Genomic DNA, 20,852 nt, shown 5'->3' with positions numbered 1-20,852 from the left:
CTGTCAGAAGCTGAACTACCAATTCTGCCTGTTAGTAGTTGGACGCTTGTTTTGTAACTGCAACTATATTTTACTGGTAGCAACATAATTAATAGGGTTCTGCTAATATGAAGGTTTCCTTCAACAGTCCCTATGCACTCAGCCTAGCCAAAGTATGTAAAAAATCTTCCATTTTTCCTCTACCAAAATTTGTAAGAACTGATGTGTCAAAGATGCATGAAATTTTATGGATTTTTAACATATAAAAGAGAAGCAAACTGCACATTCCTGAAAGAATCTAAAGGAGTCAAGGTTTTCTTAATTTGCAACATAGAGAAAATAGCCTTGTTAGGTCTGTGTTCATTTCCACAAAAAAAAGTAGTTTACAACACGTCAGATAACACTCCAGACTGCTGAGACTCAGAGTGCCATTTCATTCAATGTCTTCATATACATAAATCATATAATTTTTAAAAAGTCATCACAAGAAGGATCCTAGTAAACATCTGTTGCATTTTGAACTTGAAGTCAGAACAACAAAAACAACAGCACAGCTGTAAAATGTCACTTAAGTAGCAGGCCCATGGATTCCTTTCTAGCTGAGTCAATAAATAGGTAAGGTTTGCACGTTTAATCACAGATTGAAAAGTTGTGTGTGACAAACAGGACCAGTTGCATAAGGGAAGAAAAATCCTACATGACAGGAAGTGATATAAAAGTACATTCTGAGAGTTTTCTGGTTCCCCAGTGAAAGAGTCACTAATTTTCTATCAGGGGAGGTTGAGTCATCCTGTTCTAAGTGAACTGAACTTTGTTTTGGAGAAACTTGTGCCTTGTAATATTTTGTCTTTTCATTTTTCATATCATGGTTTTCCATTTGCATTGGCACTAGATCTGGTATTTTGGAGATAGTGAATAAACTTAGAACACTTGCAATTTGAGCAAAGGAAATAAAATTAATCATGTTCTTTACACTGGGTTTCTGATCTTACTACTACAACAGCAAAGTTCAAAAGCTGGTTAGGTAAGATCCAAATGACCAGGCAGAGTATTACTGGAAAGTAAATCTTCTGGGGTTCGTGCCTAAAAATAAAAATCCTGTTAAATAGTATGTTTAAGTTTGAAGAATTCTCACACTTATAATCTGATTGCATTCCATAGTTCATGAAATTAAAATAACTCTATGCAAGATAAAAATGTACAAAGACCAAATAAAGAAGACGGTACCACAGTCATTGAGAAAAAGGTCTAATGCAACCTCAGCAGTGAAGAGTTTGAACTTCAGTTTCCAGCGGCAGGGGCTCACACACATCCCAGTAGTTGCCATTAAAACTACCTAATCAAAGCAATCTGCACATTAACCAGTATTTTCGAAGACATCCCTAAGAACAACTGTTCAAATCAGTATTGATAAAAAATCCTTGCCCAATAAAAATTGTTCTCTTCCTAAAAAAGTTAGCTTGAGTTTGGCCTTAAAAAATCATACTTCTGTTCCACAATGAAACCTATGGTGGAGAAATATACAGCTGAAGCAAGATCCAAAGGGGCAGAGATGCATTCCCTCTCAGCGTTTAAGCATTTCCTCCACCACTCAACACCGTACTGGTACGGGGCAAGTTTTCACTGCTATTGCCACGTGTTCTTCTTGCTAGACACACAAAGGATTTATGAGGTCTTTCTGGCATGTTTCACCAACACTACATTCACTTTAAAATAAAATAAAGATGTTTAAATAAAAAGTTAGTTTGTCCTGTATTTAAAAAGGCAGAATCTATCATATATTTTATAATTAAACTATGTTAAAAATTCCCTAAGCATTTTTGCAATGTTTAATTGCCACTATTTTTACAGTGCATTTTTCCTTTGTAGAAGGAGAATCCCTAGTACTCTGGTTCTTAGAAGATGATAAACATTGTAAAGAATAGATGTCAGAAACGCTGAAGACCTCCAAAGTCTAACATAGCTTTTTCAAAGACAATTTCCAATCTGTTTTTTAAAATTATTTATTAGGATCTGCATCAAACTTCCTGGCATTCACATGGAATGGGGAGTTTGTAAGTTTAAGTGTTGAAGGTCAGGTTGGATGGGGCTTTGAACAACCAGATTTAGTGAAAGATGTCCTTGCCCACTGCAGGGGAGTTGGACTAGATGATCTCCAAAGGTCCCTTCCATTCTATGATTCTGTGATTCTATGATTCTATTCCAACCCGTTCTATGATTCTATGAAGCATGGAAAAGGACAAAAAAAAAAACCAAACACATCTTTCCACCTTTTGCTGTCTGGGATCAAATACTTCAGGACCAGGCATTATAAATTACCAGTTTGAAACTCAGTATGTAAGGAAAAGGAAAGAAACCTCTTCCAGGTAAGATTTATTATTTTATCCCTTTAAATGATTGATATTTGAAGCAAGCACGTCAAAGATTTGGAAAGTGAAGACTCTCCCAAGTAAACAACTCCCTTTGCAAAAGCAAAGAACTAAAGAAATGTAATGAATCTTCTTTATCACCAATCCAGACTTCCACGCTTATGCTACCTACCAGCCTATACATGGAATATGAGATATCAATAGCAGTTTCCACATGAGGCTGCAGGACCAAATCCAGTGACATCAAAGATAGGGCACATTTTATAACTGAAGTAAACAGATTAATTCTAAGGGAAAAAAATAGGCAGTTGTGCAAATGTCACACTATTAACTATTGTTTCAGCGGAGTGGTTGGGGGGTCCAAGCGATGCTTTGGCAAAGCCCTTGTGTGGAGGGCTAGCTGCCAAGAGCAGCTGTGCAGTGACAAGTCTGGAATGTCCTCTGAGTAAGGCTGGCTGCAAATCTCCGAGGACTCTGAGTGTGGGAGGTTCTTGAATAGCTTGAGAAATATGAAAGCCCCATTCAATAATTAAAAAAAAAAATCATTAAACTTAGTCATATAAGAAGGAAACAGAAAAATAAACTTCTAACAATGTTGCTGTTTATTCACCCTAGAAAAACAAATTTTGTGTGTGTTCAGTATACTTCCTGCAAGGTTCACTTTTTACGACGGGTAGCTTTGTGAGGGTGGGGTTAAACAGCGTATCAAAATTTAGTAAGTTAAATTGCGTTCAGGATTCTGAACTGTCTATAACAAAATACAGCTTCATATTCCTACACAGCATAATATAGTATTCCAGCTTCCTTACTGGCTGGAATTGGAGCTTTCCATATATTTTACAAGTGTTACTGTGCTGCATGAACTCCTAATGCTGCTCTCTGAGCTCAATACAAGGGGTCACTGATTGAGTAATGAGGTTAATCACTGTAACATTGGTATAAGCCTACTTCTCAGATATATAAAAACAACTTCTGTACCAATGTCCTGCTTTGCTATTTTGAAATCTAGTCAGAGAACATGCATTCCAGCCCAAAGTTATCTTCAGAAAAAACATTCACATATCACAAAAGCCTTTTGAAGAGAAGCGACGCAGAATCATGGAGAATATATTTACCTAGACTCTTCTACCAACTCCTATTTTTAACTGCATCATATAAATTTAATTTAAAATAGAAATGAGGCAGCAATGGGGAGGCCCTGAACAGAAATTATTAATGTCACCATGGAAAGAAATGATTCTGGGAACTAGAAAGTTTCTGAAAATCCCAGAAAGTGAATGGACAAAAGTCCATGAGCTGCTGTTGCAACATACTATGGTTTAGATACGTGTGCTTTAGTTACATATAACAAAACATGTCTCCAGCCAGATAATGCTGTAAAAGCTGATACATCTCAGTGTAACCGTACAGCAGATCTGTTGAACTAGCAAGAAAATATATTTGCTTGCTTTACCATATTCCCATGGGCTTTGTAGGTAAGAACCTCTCATAAGTCCTTCCATACGCAAAGATACGTGCGGCACAGGGCATTAACCTGGGGCTTCACAGAGGTACAAAGATGCAACACTAAGGAACAAAACAAAAGCGCGGTTAATGAAAGAGGAACTAATCCAAGCTGTGGTAATCTTCAAACACAGACCAGAAGTAGTCAGGAACAAAGACCCTCATTTAGAAACTGAAGTTCAGCTGACTAAGTTTGAAATCACTAGGTACAAGTATTTAGTGCAGAATGATCTTCCTCCTGTAGATTTCAATGAATTGTTGCACAAAATTGATTTTTAATAGATTAAATTATAGGGCATTCCTCCTACAGTCGATAGAGTGATTTAAGAATTTTTTTTCTATAAAGTTGTGTTCCTTTATGTGGTACAAGACTTGATGCATCGATTTAGGGCATTTGCACATGCATCAGCTGATGTGCGATCTGTTGAAACCAGCTTGTTTGTAACCAGCCTGAGTACGGACACCTCCATCACCACGCAGTGGCCACCAGTCAAGGCTATCAGTGCTCTGTAGGGAGCCGTTCTCTCCCAACTTCAGACTGACAGTAACTAAAAAGGTGTGAGATGTGGCTTCTTTCTTAAAACTGCAACACTGGTTATTTGCACATTTTTTGACTCAGATGTGTTTGTACATATAAGGCTACAGGAGTGTAAAGTTCATTGTTTCCTTGGAGAGAATTGCAGTATTTCTGCTTGTCTCCCCCTCCTATATTCAACACTCAGCTTGGAAGCAGATTAGGAGCTTTCTGTGCTATAACACAGCCATCTGTAGGATGAAGCAAAAGTGTGTATGAATGATGTAGCTGTGGGAACAGCAGCTTGAGAATATATGTCATAAATTGACCTGAACATGGAGAAACAAGAATTGAATTAATGTCGGTTAAATCATTCACTAATAATTCATTCTGCACTGCCTATTGGAGGGTGATAAATGAAAGGTTATCCTGAAATTGTAAAAACCCCATATATTACTGGAAATTAATAATCCCTTTGACACAGGATATTTATAAGGAGCGATAAGAATATCTTGTTAGAAGTGTATATATTGAAAATATCAAAAAAATACCTTTTCTGTGTATTCCAAGCATGATCATTATTTTCTGAAGGCGTTCAGACGCCTTCAGAAGTTTGCAACATAGCCACATCTTAAAATCTTAAATGCAAGAAAATTCCAAGTTATAATATTAAATGTCATTTAATATCTAGTGTCATCCTTTTTTATTCTTTCTAGCATCAGGGAGCTCTACAGGACCTGTTCTAATGGGTAAAGAAACACATTATATTCAGGATGTTGGTCTTCCAAAATATTGTATACAACCTCATCAGCATTGCCAGTTTTTTGGCACTGACGTCTTCATGCAGGTGTTCCATGTGGGAAGTATGTGGTCATAGTTTCAGCTTTGCAGAGAGGACTAATTGACTTTCACACAGGATTTTGATATTTCGAAATCTGGGATGGTTCCAGTTTGGAACAAAAGCCAAACATTTCATAATTATCTGTGAAAGCAATAAAGCTTCAGTGTGGGAGCAGGTCATCCCCTAGGCTTCCCCAAAGCATTGGTCCTGTGAGCACTACGATCTCTTGAGCCAGAGCAGAAAGGGGGATTGCCCTGGAAGGCTGCTCCTGATGGACCTGCTCCGGAGCTGCACCTTTCAGCTGCCGGCCCCCGGCCCCAGAGCAGCTCCCTGGCTGCCTGGCTTCTGAGGGAACAAGGGGAAAATGCCAGTGTCTCAGCAAAACATTTCAATCTGTCTGAACTGGCAAATTCCTACCAGAAAAATGTTTTGTCAGAAGTTTTCCAGTCTGTTCCATTTGTAATTAAAGGCTAGTGTCTTACTGTAAAGGAGATTACTGTGCTGTGTGCAGCGTGCTCCCGGGTAACAGCAACCATGCTGTCATTTCGGTATTAAAAAAGTGTGTGTGTGTGTGTGGGTTGTTCTGGCCCTCTCCATCCCAACTTCAAACCATATAAAGTACCAAGCAAATTTCCTCTTGCTTTAGAATTCCTTCCCATAAATTAAATGAATGCTAAAATTGCTTATAACCTCTTCCACACTGGCAGAGGATTCTAAGAAGAAACTGCATCAGAAATAGTACAGGTCTGCAGCAGGAACAGTAATGAGAATGGCCTGGGCCACAGCAGGCAGGCAGCAGCTGAATCCTGGTCATGGGATTACTTTGCATAACATATGACAGAAATTTTTCTCTTGTGGTAGTGAAGGAGAACTGTTTCAATGCACCAAAAATAATTAAATACAACTTTCGTGAAACTAAGTCTCGTATCTTTACAAACTCTTTATGCCAGTTTATCTTTATTGCTATTTAAGAGTGATGGTTTTGAACATTTGAATGCAGTTTTCCTCCTTGTGAACTAGAAAGCTGGCATGGCCCAGCAGGATGCAGACTGAAAACACGCAAGCCAGACTTGGCCTTTAGAGCCATGCAGTTCCTTGCATGTTTTATTTAACCTTTTGTTTCATTGCTGTTGATAAATTGCATAGAGAAAGAACAATAGAATACGAAGTACACAGATCTTTGGGATACCCAGCAAAATTCCTCGTGGACTGCCTAATGGAATCCTTTTCTTTTTTGTTTTCTGTTAAAAAGTGAAAAATACTGAGATGAAAGTTTTTAAAATAGACAATTAGATTTTTCATCAAATAAATAGGACAGTGAAAAGTGTCTCCTTCTCTTGAAATCTTTTGTCTTTTTCCAGAAATACAGTTTTTATTTTTGGTTTGGGGACTTTTTTTCCCCTGAATGGAAAGTTACATGTATTAATTTAAAAAAAAAAAAATATGCTTTTTTAGTGTATAGCCCTTATCCAAGTTAATGTATGGTGTTTGTAATATATGATGTATATAAGATGTGTAAGATGTATATTGGGAGGAAAACAACCAGTCACAAAACAGGGAGCACCAGAAGACACTCTACATCGAAGGCACAATCCATCTCAGAGCGGGATGGTGCAGGACCTGCTCTCCTGAAATGTACATTGCACTAATTTGTTGTCTACCACAACAGGTTACAGAATCATCCCTTGCTGAGTTGGCCAATACATATAAGGTCACAATGAAAACATATTTCTGCTTGTTTTTCAGACTTCTCAGTGTGGGACATTGGTCAGAGTTGCAAGAGACTGAAATAGACTAACAAAAATAGTGCCCCATTAGCTTGCAATTGCTCACATATGCTTGATCAGAACCTACTTGGCCATGGTCAGAACTCAGTGTTCCTCACGCACACGTACATATTTGTCCCCCTAGGCCACACTTGCCTCTTTCTAAATGCAGCGATAGAGGAGGGGGGGTGAGGAGGGAACAGCATCCCACACGAAAACCAAGCTGAGAGCAGTGTAGTCAGAGCTCTTTGCCAGAGTAATGTCAACAGACAGACAGAGCAGACTGTGGCCTGCAAGTAACAACCTAGATTTGATAGGGTTGCACTACTGAAGTTGTACCAAAGACAAAGATTTACCAGCTTAGACATCTTTCTTCCAGGTACCCACATAACAGCAGATTTATTTCATTTTTGTGGGCAAATATTGTGTGATCCCTCCCATTCTTTTCCAGTGAAGAATATTGATCTGTCCTATCCACTACTTTTCACATAGCAGCTGTGCCCTCTAACCAAAGAAGGTAGGAGGACACTCCCCTGTAGGATTGTGACTAAGCCTGTCAACCCCGCATGGAGCTGTGTGCAAGATATTAAGAGAAAAAATGGTATAAGACTTTGGAGAAGGCTTAGAGCACTTTCCATGGAGTTCACTCACCTCCTAAGCAAACCCTTATTATGTGCCTGAGATGGAGTACTGTGTCCAGTTTTGGGCTCCCCAGTTTAAGAAGGGCAGGGAACTGCTGGAGCAAGGCCAGCGCAGAGCTGCCAAGGGGATCAGGGGCTGGAGCATCTCCCTTGGGAAGAAAGGCTGAGAGACCTGGGCTTGTTCAGCCTGGAGAAGAGAAGGCTGAGGGGGGATCTCATCAATACCTATACATATCTAAAGGGTGGGTGTCAGGACAATGGGACTAGACTCTTTTCAATAGTGGCCAATGACAGGCCAAGGGGCAATGGGCACAAGCTGGAACAGGGGAAGTTCCACCTCAGTATGAGAAAAAACTCCTTCCCTGTGGGGGTGCCAGAGCAGGGGCACAGGCTGCCCAGGGAGGCTGTGGGGTCCCTTCCCTGGAGACATTCACACCCCGCCTGGACGCGGCCCTGTGCCCCTGCTCTGGGGGTGCCTGCTCACGCAGGGGGGTTGGACAAGATGAGCTCCAGAGGTGCCTTCCAGCCCCTGCCAGTCTGTGATTCTGTGATTCTGTGATACAGATAATATGGCTAACAACAATTTGGCTCCTCTTCTAGGTCATATCAAACTACCTCACAAAGCACTGAGGTCTCTCTAGAGGTGGCTGAAGTGGTGATGGTGTGAGTTTGGACTTTGGTGGAAGAATAGTAAATCCCACTCTCTGCCATTCACCCAAACTGGTAGTTTCACTGCTTTGCTACACCTTTCATATCCAGTCATCCTTTAGATTCTTTATGAGTTTATAGTTCTTTTATGTGCTCACCTCGCTGTTTTTCACTAACTTATCTGTTAGCTGCTGTAGCCTGAAGAGTGTCAATCACCATAGGACTAGTGGTTGTGTCCAACACAGGATCATTACAGGACTAACACTATGCTGTAGAAGTTCACAGTAAAGAACCGCTGAGGTGGTTTTGTGAAAGGCTTTTTGCATCCCAGTGCAGCCCCGATGAAGCTGAAAGATAAGTGAGGTTCCCCGCCTTCCAGTAAAATACACTGGAGTAATTGCTAGCTTCTGCACATGAGGTACTATCTCATGGGACTCCAGACCAGCAGGGACAATGGAGCTCAGGGATGACAGAAGTGAGTAAAAGCGGTCCTCTCTATTAGATGAGAGATGTTTAACTGTGAATCCCATTATTTAGACAAGATGCTTTCTTCCACAGAAGTTAAAAGAAATGCAAATATATCACCTCTGTGTCCTGAGATCATCAGAGCTCAAATGTGATTGATGTAAGTCCTAACAGGAGCTAGCTGAAAAAAGCTTATTCCTATGAAGTGCTTGACTTACTGCATTGTTTTCCCAGAAAAGGAACGGTGTCAAGGGAGAGGTATGGTAGAAAGTGTGCTAGGTACAATGTCTAAGTGCTGGTGAAAAGATAAGACACAGGTAGTCTCCTTTGGCCCATCCTGTTTAATGTCAGTGACAATAGAAATGTAATAAAGATTATGTCAGACTAACATGAGAGCAAGTTTGCTCACAGAACTGTGACAGCATGCACAGGGAATCTAGAGCAACAGTGAGTCATGCTGTTGAAAGAAAGCATTGACGGGAGGATTGAAGAAAAGGAAACTTTCTATACAATTTCTTAGCAATGTAGAGTGGGAGGAAAAAGGCACCCCACCCCCCCGCACCCCCCCACCCCCAGATGACGAACTAATGCAGACACTAAAATGGAAAAGTAAGTTTATTTACTGAAACCTGTCAAGCTGAATTCCAGCTTGGCATATCTCTCCCCTCCAGCCGTCCTATACATAGGAGAAGAGCACTTATCCTGTGATATATAGCTGGGGGGTGGGGGGAGAAAAATACAAAAAAACATGGGATAGGGAGATAAAGTACCACATATTTAAACCATTTTGGATTTGTTCCATGAAAAAGATTTTTGGCTTCATGCTCTGAGGCTAAAGCAATGACATTGTCCCCATCTTCCAAAACAAAACAAAAAAATTGAGGACAGTTATGTGAACGTATGCAGCTTTACAATAACTGCACTTCCATTGAACCAGGATCTTGCTACTTAGCATATTGGTGTTTTTCAGGCTATCCAGAAAATTAATGTTTAGAAGAATATATACTATTGATTCTGGCAAATAATGCAAACAGACAGAGAGACACACAGGTTTACACACAAGCACTGATAGGCCTCTTTGCCAGGATGGCTGCCAACTGTGCAGATCCAATTATTTATCACGCTGCCCAAACTTGCTTTCTTGTACAGCCTTCTTTGCCCATCTGAACTCCTGTTTCTTACCTTCTTCTAAAATTAAAAGGTCACCGGGACCAGAACTTGCATCTTTTTTGAGGGGGGTCTAGCAGGGTGAATGTCCACAGAAGGTTACGGCTTGTAGATGCAGTAAAAACATCAGCAAGCAGACCATGAGTTGACACTAAAGCACACATATTCTGACAAGATTTCTTCAATTTTTAAAGGCTATTTAAAACAAAACCAAGCAAAATACTACTCTTCCAATGCTATAAATGACCATACGTTTCTTAAGGTGCCACACATTTTCCAGAAATATGACAAACCTGTTGCGTACTTATTAGCCATCCTTCACGCTCTGGGGGATAAATCACACCTACCTAGAATGTCTGTGGCTTCTAGATAGAAAAAATGTGACTGAAATATGAACATAGTAATACGTGTAAATATCATAAATACACTTTTGATTGTATATTAGAGGATGCCTTTATAAAGCTTATATATTATTTTCTCCAGTTCAATTGTTTATAGCTTCTGGTTTTCAAAATTATGTAAGGAACATCAGGGTGTTAGCCAAAACACTGGAGGTAAGGGCTTCACTGTGTGCACTACATCATTAGTATATTTTAGATGACTTTTTAATTGAGATTTTTTTTCCTAATGGGCATAAGCACTGTTACATTAGGTAACAGCAAGGATTCCCTGACAGGAAATTGCACCAGTGATGAACAACTCTGATAAGAGATTCCTACGAAAGTGATAGAAATCACATTAATGTGATCGTTAATGTGAACACATGAACACTGAAAAAAAATGCAGCTGGCCTTAGAAATTTTTTTATACGAGATGCTAATCTACTGGTAAAAAAAAAAGCATTCAGTAGGAGTCCAAGTCGCTAAAGGCTTGCTATTTAAGCAAGTGCTGCTCCTTAAACATTTGCTGAACACACAGATCCTGAATCCGAGTGTAATCCTCTAGTGTTTCTCCTTTAAATCAAGTCAATCATTCTCTCTTTATCTAGAAAATAAAAATTATTGTGGATTGGACAATTTCCTAAGAGTTTCAGGGATAACAAGAATCCAGATAAACCAACAAGGCAAAGACAAGTGTTTTCTGATTTGTATGGAAATTGAGCACCTGCAGCTTAATGCTGTCTGACATACAAAGATGTTCTGATAGGATCTTTTATTTTATTTGGCTTGTTGGCTGTGATCAATCTAAAATGACTGAATAGCAGCTCTGTTCCTGTTCTAGCAATCCTTTCATGCTTTTTGAAAGGTTGGCATTTTAAAGGTCACGGATGAATAGGTTAATGAATACCTTTATAAAAAAAAAATGTGTTTGTTTAAAGACCTGTGCATCTCTGGAAATCTCAATCACAACAGTACTCTTGCTCCTCTCTCCTGCAGGCCAAACAACCTTTTTTCTGGTTTATTTTTTATCTTCTGTGGGTAAAATTACTTTTTTCTTTTTCACCAAGCCTTGGATGTTGCAACAAAAACTGCACTAGTGACTTTTTCTTATTCTTTTTTGATCTAGATTCTCACATGAAAAAAGCATGCTGTACTTATCAAAAAGATTAGGTTAGGCAAAGCCAAGTATCAAGTATTGTAACATTCTCGTCTAAATTAATTCTCCCTCTTCATCTTGTTTTTTACATCTGTTGAAATATGGTTTCTATTATGGTTTTGGAAGATTTCCATTTACTGTAAGTTTCAGACAGTATTGATGAGGTCACTCTTTACTTTGAATAGCTCTTTGATAGGAAAAAAGAGAGCACAATGGAATATTCAAGAAGAATGGATTGCAATACATTATTAAATTAATCATATGAGAGTTGTATAGAGATGAAACCTCTCTATAGCCTTAGGGCATAGCCCTAGGGGACAGCTGTCCCACAACTCCACATGGCAGTGGGTTCTCATGTAATTGCAACAAGTGATGTTGCTTACTGATAGATAGCAGCCATGGGAATTCTGCCTACCAAGCCGCTGCGTACAGCTGTATAAACCAGATAAGCAGACTGGAGAACAATAGGGTAAGGTGTGCTACCCCCCCACACACCTTTCTGTAGAATAGCTCTGCAGCTAACACTTAGGCAGCAGAAGACACACTCTCATATTGACTGGAAGTGGCTGAAACACGCATGACCCGATAGTCCCCCGAGAGCAGACTTGGATTACAGCCAAAAGCCTTATCTAGGTGTAAGTTATGATTAGACATTCAAGCTGAGGCTTCAGCCAGCTTGCAGTTATGTGCTGTTATTGGAGAGGCCATCACACTGTTTCTGTGTGCCCAGCCTCATCTTTTAACCTTCCTCACTGGGAGCCCTGGAGCAGCTATACTGCTGTGCTGGGTCAGATAAGCTCACTGATTTGTCTAAAAAGTGACTCTTTTTTGAAGTTTTAGTTTAGCATAGGTTATTTATTTATTAATGTAAACTATACTTGAGAACATCAATTGCGTGTAAGCAGAGCCCCAGTGTCGTCATCTAGTAACTATATCCCATGTAGTCAATGGAAACATCTGAAGTTGGAAGTACTGCTGTACCGTATTCCTCGGCTAAAGGATTTTCATGCAGCAAGCATATTTCATACAGCTTCTAATTAATTCACACACTGTGAGGTGCACAGTGAAGGTCCCCTGTCTTCCAGGGCTTATAACTGCTTTATTTGAAGAATCACCTTTTCACTTTTGAGGCAGCCTGGCAGCTAGCTGATGAAATGGCCATACTTGACACTCAAGCTATCATGAATAAAAACCTCTTTTCTTCATAAGAATAGAAATTTGGCTGAAGTGAGTTAGCCAGAAACCTACAACACACTGGCTTTTGAATTATGTGTAAATGGTTAGATTATTTAAAAAAAACAAACAAACAAACAATTAAATCTATTTTCTCTGTATAGTATATTCTTAATATATACTAAGGCAGTTCCAGGAACATGGGTTTGGTTTGTTAAAAGATATTTTATGGAAAATAATTGCTTAATTTGTTTCTTTTTCTTGCCAGAATATTTAATGTTTAACATAGACCGCACTTGTTAAGTACTTTAAATGAACATTGTCTCTAACACTTCTTTCAAAATGCTGTGTAAAAATATCCTGTTACCCTTTGTCTTTTAAGTGCCAAAGTATTTCCATCAATATGTAACGCATGCATATATACTTACACCACAGAAATTGTTTTAGTGGTAAGTTTCACGCACTCTTCAGGATAGCCTGTGAAGGATTTGGCAATCCTTCATAAAAAATAATTATCTTTCTTCATAACAGTAGTGATTTCCATTTTTGTTTGTGGCAGATTACAAATGGATCTTTATTTCTAAATGATTAAGTTTAGACCCCTGCATGGTGAAAACCAGGTATACTTTGGTATACCAGGTATACCAAATTAACTTTGGTATTTAATATAAATCATCAGTAATCTAAATATAGATACACACTGTTAAAGTGTAGCCAAGAAAAGTATATTTAGAGGCATACATTGAAGAAGGAGCATAAACAGGACAAGGATATTTAACACAAAACAAGGCCATGAAGAAGCTCCATCTGTAAAACCGTACCTTTTCTGGGAGACCACAGATCCTTAGGGATGTGCAGATTCTTGAAGTGGTTTGAAAGGAAGGGTGATGGACCAGCTGGCGTATACACAAGCACACCTGCACTGGAAAGAGTTTTAGAGGAAGTGGGATTATTTTCATAATTTAAAAATTTTCAAGATATACATTTAAAGGATAGGGAACTTCCAAGGAAAAATGTTTTATTCCCTTCAAATGATATTATTAAATCCTGAATATGTGCTTGTGTATGTACTAATATACACTCAGAGGTATATACAGTTATGCGTGCCTAGATGTAGAAGGAAATATGATCTTAAGCCTGAAGACGCATCACAAAACATTTTTAGAATAGTGAACTAGATGAGAAAAATTATGAAAGGGAATGCATTTCAGATGAGACAAATTCAGTTTTAAATCTTTTGTAAGTAATCAATACCTGTAGCAGAGGTAAAGGAGCACATAGATTTCTTCAAGAACTTATTCTGATTAATTTTAATAAATGCATGAAATCTAGCTGATTTTTGCGACTAAGCTCCTCTGCGATAGTCATTGGAGAGGAAGAAAACTGGCATGCTTAAACATAAATTTGGCTGCATTAGTAGGAAATCTACCGTAGTCATAAATGGAAAGTATTCAGACTAAAATGTCAGTAGTAGAATATGACAGAAGTCAGTGTTAGAGGTCCAGATTTGAAATATTTACACAAATATAACGTAGAGAGCAATGTGGAAAGCAAAGACTTCCAAGTTTGCAGATAGCACTTAATTAGCAAGTACTGCAAATAATGAAGGAATGTATGGTCAGAAAACAGACACTGAAATGGAGAAGTTTGAGCTGTCAGGTGAGAGAAGCTCTAATTACAAGGCAGTTTGCAAAAGGTGACATGCAGAACATTTTTAATTTTAGACTTTTCCGAAAGACTTATTCTTTAAAAGTTCTAGTAATAAGTAAATACATAGTTGCTGCTGTTGTTTATTTTACTGTTGGGGTTTTATTCAGAGACGTCAGACTTCTAGCTGTCACGGAACTGCAGTCATTCCACTGTCCTTTGCAGGAGCTTTAGCCTAGGTATACCAAAACACTCCGGCTTCTATGGGGATTTTGACAAAACAGAGCCCCAAATCACCATGCGACTATGCCACAAAATAAATATCTACCAGTTAAGTTCCCCATGGTGCCTGATGGTCTGTGTTGCGTGCTCAGCACAGCCTCCACCTGGGCAGTAAGTCGACAGGTAGCTGCTCTCTAAGTCTTGCACACCATGCTGAGGCTCAATCAGAACCAAGGAGGCAGAGGGATGTTCCCATTCCCTCGTCAACAGCTCAGTCCCCAGGTCAGCTACGTTCAACGCTCAACCAAGATAGGTGGAGAAACAGGTTCTTTACTTGTTCAAGGATATTTCTAAATCATAGAAATGCTGACCATTCCAACCTCCTTGTCACAGCAGCCCTAGCTCAGGTTGGCTGTGGCTTTGTTTAGTCAAATCTTGAAAATCTCCAGGGATGGAGATTGCCTCCTCTCCTCTGGGTACCTGTACTGCGCTACTAGCTTGGCTGAAAAGTTTCTCCTTCTAGTCAGTCTGAGCCTCTCAGGCTGCAGTTTGTGCCAACTTCCTCTTTTTTATGCTGGCTACCACTATTGAGAAGAGTTTGACATTTTTCCTAACTCCCCTTCATGTAGTTGTAGGCTGCATTTAGATCCCTTTCACTAAGGAGCCAAGGAGCCCTTGCTTAGCTAACTAAGCAGGTCTTCTGCTGAAATTCCCCATCTTCCTGCGCAACAGGATAGGTTGTTCCTGAGCTCTGAAAGAGTTTTCTTTAAAAACCAGCCAGTTCTCTTGGGCACCTTTTCCCCTCATGGAACCATTTTGCCTAGCAATTCCCTGAATAAGCCAAATTCTGCTCTCCTAGTCTGCTGCTTCCCTTCCCAGGCTTCATCCAGATCCTGGACTCAGTCACGTCATGGTTGCTGCTGCCTGAGCTGCCCTCTCTGACTACATTTGTCACCAGTTCTTCCCTCTTTCAAGCAGCAGGAAAAGTGGGGTTACATCACTACACCAGTTTGTCCCTCTAGAATTTGCACTGGGAAATTATGGATCAAAATAGTCTCCCTAATGTTAATGTTGTTTTGTCTGCCTCTTTATCAAACATGGATAAATTTGGGTCAATATTTAATGAAAACTGTAATATGCCGCTGTAAGCAATATATCATTGCAGATGACTGTCATGCTTAAAAGCTTATTCAGCTGAAATGTAAACCTTAAGCTGTGGGGTCTTTTTCCCAGGGACTTCACTTTGAAGTTCTAATATTTCAGTAAAAGGGACTGTACATACGATTAAAAAGTTCGCATTTTGTTTATGACTTAAAACTGGACTGAGTCAACCTCTGCATATGTCAAAGCTTTCTTGAACATGGCCTATAACTACATCACTATCTCTTTCTTCCTCCAGAAAAAGTAACCTTTTCTTTGGGAGGGGTATGAGAAGGAAGTTTCTGGAGGAACTGGATTGACTCCAAAGGATACTATTTTCTTGCTTCTTTATGAAGACAGGCAAATTCTCCCAGAGAAACCAGACTCCTGTTCAAAATTCAAAGTAGGACTAAGAGTCAATGTCATGTAGTAGTCATAGCCCAGAAGCTGAGAAACATAATTAAAACCCACTTTCACTCTGGGTACATTATTAACCATTTGCAGACCAGTTAATATCCCTGGTACTTTAAAAGAGTGAGAATACCATAGAAGTATCTCTGCCATTGCTTTGAAGTCCTGTGCATCTCACAGGCATTACACGGAGTTCCCCAGCCTCGGAGTGCATTTTGCATTTTGCGTTCACACATTTTTGATTATCATCAAACAGACAAATGACAAATTAGTAACAGGCAACATCCAAAGATAACACAGCTCCTTGCTGTGTTATTCCAACTTTATTTCACTAAGCCCCACTGATTTTGCGAACATGGTAATGCAGCAGTAGACTAAACTGTAGCGTGGACTAAGCAAAGGAAAAACCCAGCATGTGGCAAGTTAACAAACAAGAGTTCTGAGGTCAGCTGGTAGCTCTGGTTACATCTGTGCTGTCATCCTAGCCTAAGGTTTGAACTTACACTTGAGCCCAAATCTCTTAATCATCAGATCTGCCTGCAAGTTAGCTTTTACTTTCTCTCCAGCTGAGAAAGCCAACTGGCTTTCCAGCTAGGGAAATTTAGGCACTACTTTACATCTGTTCTGGCAGCAGAGATAATATGATTCCAGAAAATTTTGTTAGTGAATTTATGACCAACTTTGAGCAGGTCTACAGAAGTTGATACAGGTGATACAGACCTGTTGTGACCAGGCTTTAAAAATACTGAATTTTCCAAGACTTTAGCCATGATTGAGTATGTGACCAAAAACATCATCCACACCTTTTACTTATTACTGTCTATTTCCAAAGACGAGTGTCTTGTCAAGGCTTGAAAACATTCTGCCATGCACATGGGCCCTGGTGTTCTTCTACATCATTTCCCGACACAGCATGTTTCTGCTTTGAAGTGTGCCACAAATATCATCCTCCAATGGATAATGGCTGCCCTCGCAGAAGCAGTAAACAAAACCTAACAAATATCTGGACAGAAATTACTCACCAAACAAATTATCACAGGTTCACATGCAATGCAAAACCTCAATCTTTTAAGTTGATTCTGAGCTCTCACATCCAGACCATGTCTAAGTTTCTTTCCATGTGCTAAGCTAACACCAAGATAATGCCTCCTACATCTGTACACCTGCAACTTTCACCCAGACTCTTTCAGCCTGGTAAGTTTGTCATCTTTCTCTCGGGACCTGAAAATACAGTAGTTTCCCTACTACCGTCTATGTTACCTGTATCGCCCATCTCTTCGGATCCCTCTGCAATTCCTCCCTCCTACATCACATTAAACTGCAGGACTCCTCATTCACTGTCCTGGTTGTTAACTCTGCTCATGATTGAATGCTGCTATGTTTCCAAAGAAGCACATGTGTGATTTTTCTCAAGGTTCCCCCTTGCACTTGCAAGTGTCTCACATGATTTACCTCCAGGCTTCTTCTAGGGCTCTTCTGGGTAACCATACTCAGAGGAAAGTTTGGCAACGCTTGGCTACTTGTGCGCTTCGCCCCTTGCTTTTGCTATTGATCTATAGTTCACATTCCACTCCCCTTTCAACAGTTTTGTTGTTTTATGACTCACAGATTCAAAACTCTTTGAGGTATATGTTTTCTTCTTTTGTTTCATGCTTAGGTAGTATCCAGTATGATATTTTCATTACTAGGCCTTCATATATAAAGAACCATGTGTAGCAAGGAGTTCATGTGTGTAAGCAGAGCATTTGTGACTATTTTGTTCTGGACTAATGCATCAGTACAGAAATTGCATAGTGATATTTGGATTTCCCAGAGATGCAGGAAACCGTAATTCACACAACTCTGAGGATGCAGCCTGTCCTTCAGAATCAGGCTGGCTGCTCGCACAAATGTAGAGGGAGTTAGTTGTGAAAATGCACTTCTTTTTTCAGGAAGAAAATGGTCATTCAGGCTGTCAGTCTGCAGTGGTACTAGGAGTCTTAACTTTAGGCCAGCATGTCACGTGGTGGACACAAACACATCCTGCCCGAGGAACCTACTTCCCGTGGAGAGCGGTGCACTTCAGCTCCACTCAGCACCACATGCTCCGTCGTTTTCCAGGCAAGCTAAGATGCTGAATAGATGTGCAGATGACAATCAGCCGGGCAAACCAAGACCAACAAAGGAATATACAAAATGAACTTCCATCCAGTACTCTTGGCAGCAGCCTGTTTATGATTTGCAAGAGTTGTTGTTAATTCCCACCCTGGAAAATGTCACTATTTCTACAAATCCAAAGAGATGATTTTGCTGGTTGGGCACCTAAGGGTCAAGCCCCTGCCTCCAAGAGTATTTAATCAGTCCTATGGAACTGCTTCATCTGGTCACACCGAGGAAGGCGTCTCCTGGGCAAACCCAGCTGGAGAAGCAGAGCTAGGGATGCCTTCCAACCCTTAGCAGCACTTCAGGCATGTGCCCTGGGAAAGACCTGCACGTACTGGCTCAAAAGGAGCTGTGGTGCTCTCCAGTCCGCTCCCCAGGCTGGAGTGTGGAGAGGCAGGACCCATAGCACACAGGGCCTGCCCACGCTGCCCAGTCCCAGATAATCCTTTGGATCAGTGGGTTTTGTCCTGTTAGGGAATTCCTTCAGTGGCTTGGGTTGGTTTATGGATGGGTGAAACATCCCTTTTTTTTTTTTTTTCCCCTCTTTCATTTTTACCTGAGTATGGAACTAGGAACATTTCAAAACACTTGAAAATGCTCCAGGGCATGAAAATGAATCCCAACTAGATCTGATTAAAAGCACTTAGTTGGAAAAAAAGAATAAATTTTACCCTAGAAATTAAGTGAATTTCTGTATCTTGATCAATCCTAGGGAAATATATGAAACACTTCCAGTCTTCTGATTTACATTAATAACTGGCAGCAGATATCCGCCGTCCCTTACTTCATAATGCTTGAATGAATACTTCTAATCTAAAAATGTGCCCTTGGCTTTTACTTACAGATCAAGAAAATTAATAAAAAACAATGTTGTGTTACTCTATGTTTTTTAATGACAGTTAAAAACAATCTGAAATTCACAAAATGTTCACATCTGAGCAATGAATCCAATAAAAGAGAAAGTGGGTCAAACTAAAGCCATCTAAGGCTCATCCTGAAGTTAATCAGGGTGGATAATATTTTCCTTAGTAATAGTAACTATTTTCCTGTTGATGGAACAATATTATTTTAGTTTGCATGTTTGATTATTGGTTGAAATTATTTAGACTGATGCAAGCTCCAAAAACGACAGTTTTGCACATGAGTTCAGACTGCTAAACAGAAAAAGAAAACCAGAAAGAGGATGAGGGATCAATAGCACAGTCCTGGAGTCCTATGATCAGTAGAAATTTCCTTGAAAACAAATGGTTTTTTTGAGGGTCCTTGCCCTAAGGCATGGATAAGCTGAGGCTGTTTTTAAAAAGCTCTCCGGCAGCTGCCAGCGGAACAAAATGCCTATTGGTCTTAGACTGTCAGTAATGTGGTGTTTTTAACAAGACAGAAGAGCGCATTATTAGAAAAGAGTTTGTTGAACAAAGTGCTTACACCTTTTTACCTGAGGGGCTGTCAGTTTATGATACTGCCTATATCACTGCTTGGCTTTCACAAATAAACTTATATTTGCAGCTCTGATTGCTCTGATTTGATTATAATTAAGCATTTGCACTTTTTTCTAGCAATGGTTAACTAAGACCTTACCTGGGTATGGAGGCAGTTAATGAAAACTACTGCTATGGTATGTACCAATACAAAATTGAAATAAATTAAAATGTTAAATATGCCTTAAACAAACCCCAAAGAACCAAGAATCTGAACAGTTGTCATTCTCAGCATGTGATTTAATACTACTTTTCAGGTGTCTGTACTGGATAGATAGTTTGAGAATAAAATTACTCAAGATCCAACTGCAAAACAGTATTCTGTAATGTAGCCCAGAGTAACAAAATATTTTGCTCTTCTGTTTTATTTTATTGTTGTCTCCTATGCAATGAAACTACTAATTATGAATATCAGTTAACACAGGGAGTCTATTTCTTTCATAGAAGTATCTGTGAAAGGATGAAACACTGTTAAAAATCCGTAAAAAGAAAGTTTATGATGATAGCTTTAGAATACAAGCAAAAATTTCAAACTAAACCCTGAAGTCCTTGTATGGAGTGGGCAATCAACAATGTATAAATAATTTTAATAGGAATTTAACAGTACTGTGGAACAAGTGACATTTCATGGCCAACAGGGAGGTCATTAAATTTTTCCACCCTGAAAGGTTTCATCTGTATAGATTTTCTACCTTTTCTCAACCTTTTATTAATCCTTCCAATCATGTACATTCTTCAACTCCTTTCTACAGACAATACTTTGACCAAGACCAATTGCTTTTATGGACCAGGTTTTGGATCCAGGCTATGTACCCCAGGATCTTTTTATCAGACTATATTTATATGCAAGATTACATTATTTTGTAAAAGCAAAACAGATTTTCAAGTTTGGGACACTGTTGTGTAAGTCTCTGCATATCCAAAGGAAAAAAATATATATATTCTTACAGATTCAGAGTTAGTTTTATTTAATGTGGCTTTAAAAGTCAAAAAATAAGGACCATAGTCTCAGCTACTCATTTGAACTCAGTGAGGACCACCAGAGTGCCTCAGAGGGACCTACTCTTTAGAGCTGCATACGTCTCATGCCTGACTGTAGAGAGTGCTAAAAGCATTATCCTAGACTCAATGGATACATCTTGGATAGTTCAAATTAGATGAGATTAATCCCATCATAGCAGTCCAACATCTACTGTTCAAAATACCCACT

The 20,852-nt window shown here is 39.5% G+C and overlaps 1 long non-coding RNA gene across 1 annotated transcript in view; it reads right to left on the bottom strand.

Annotated features, from left to right (window-relative positions):
- The window catches only part of LOC142061773 (uncharacterized), a 50,718-nt gene that overhangs the window by 7,121 nt on the left and 22,745 nt on the right, over positions 1-20,852 (bottom strand). Inside the window, exons 3-4 of the long non-coding RNA XR_012662239.1 lie at positions 13,424-13,524; positions 3,802-3,914 (exon numbers count right to left, since the gene is read on the bottom strand). This is a non-coding gene — a long non-coding RNA (uncharacterized LOC142061773). The remainder of the gene's footprint in view (positions 1-3,801; positions 3,915-13,423; positions 13,525-20,852) is intronic.

Source organism: Phalacrocorax aristotelis, chromosome 9, assembly GCF_949628215.1.
Source record: "Phalacrocorax aristotelis chromosome 9, bGulAri2.1, whole genome shotgun sequence".
NCBI classification, from domain to species: Eukaryota; Metazoa; Chordata; class Aves; order Suliformes; family Phalacrocoracidae; genus Phalacrocorax; species Phalacrocorax aristotelis.
The sequence above is the reverse complement of the archived record's forward strand: the minus strand, read 5'-3'. Positions and strand labels throughout refer to the sequence as shown.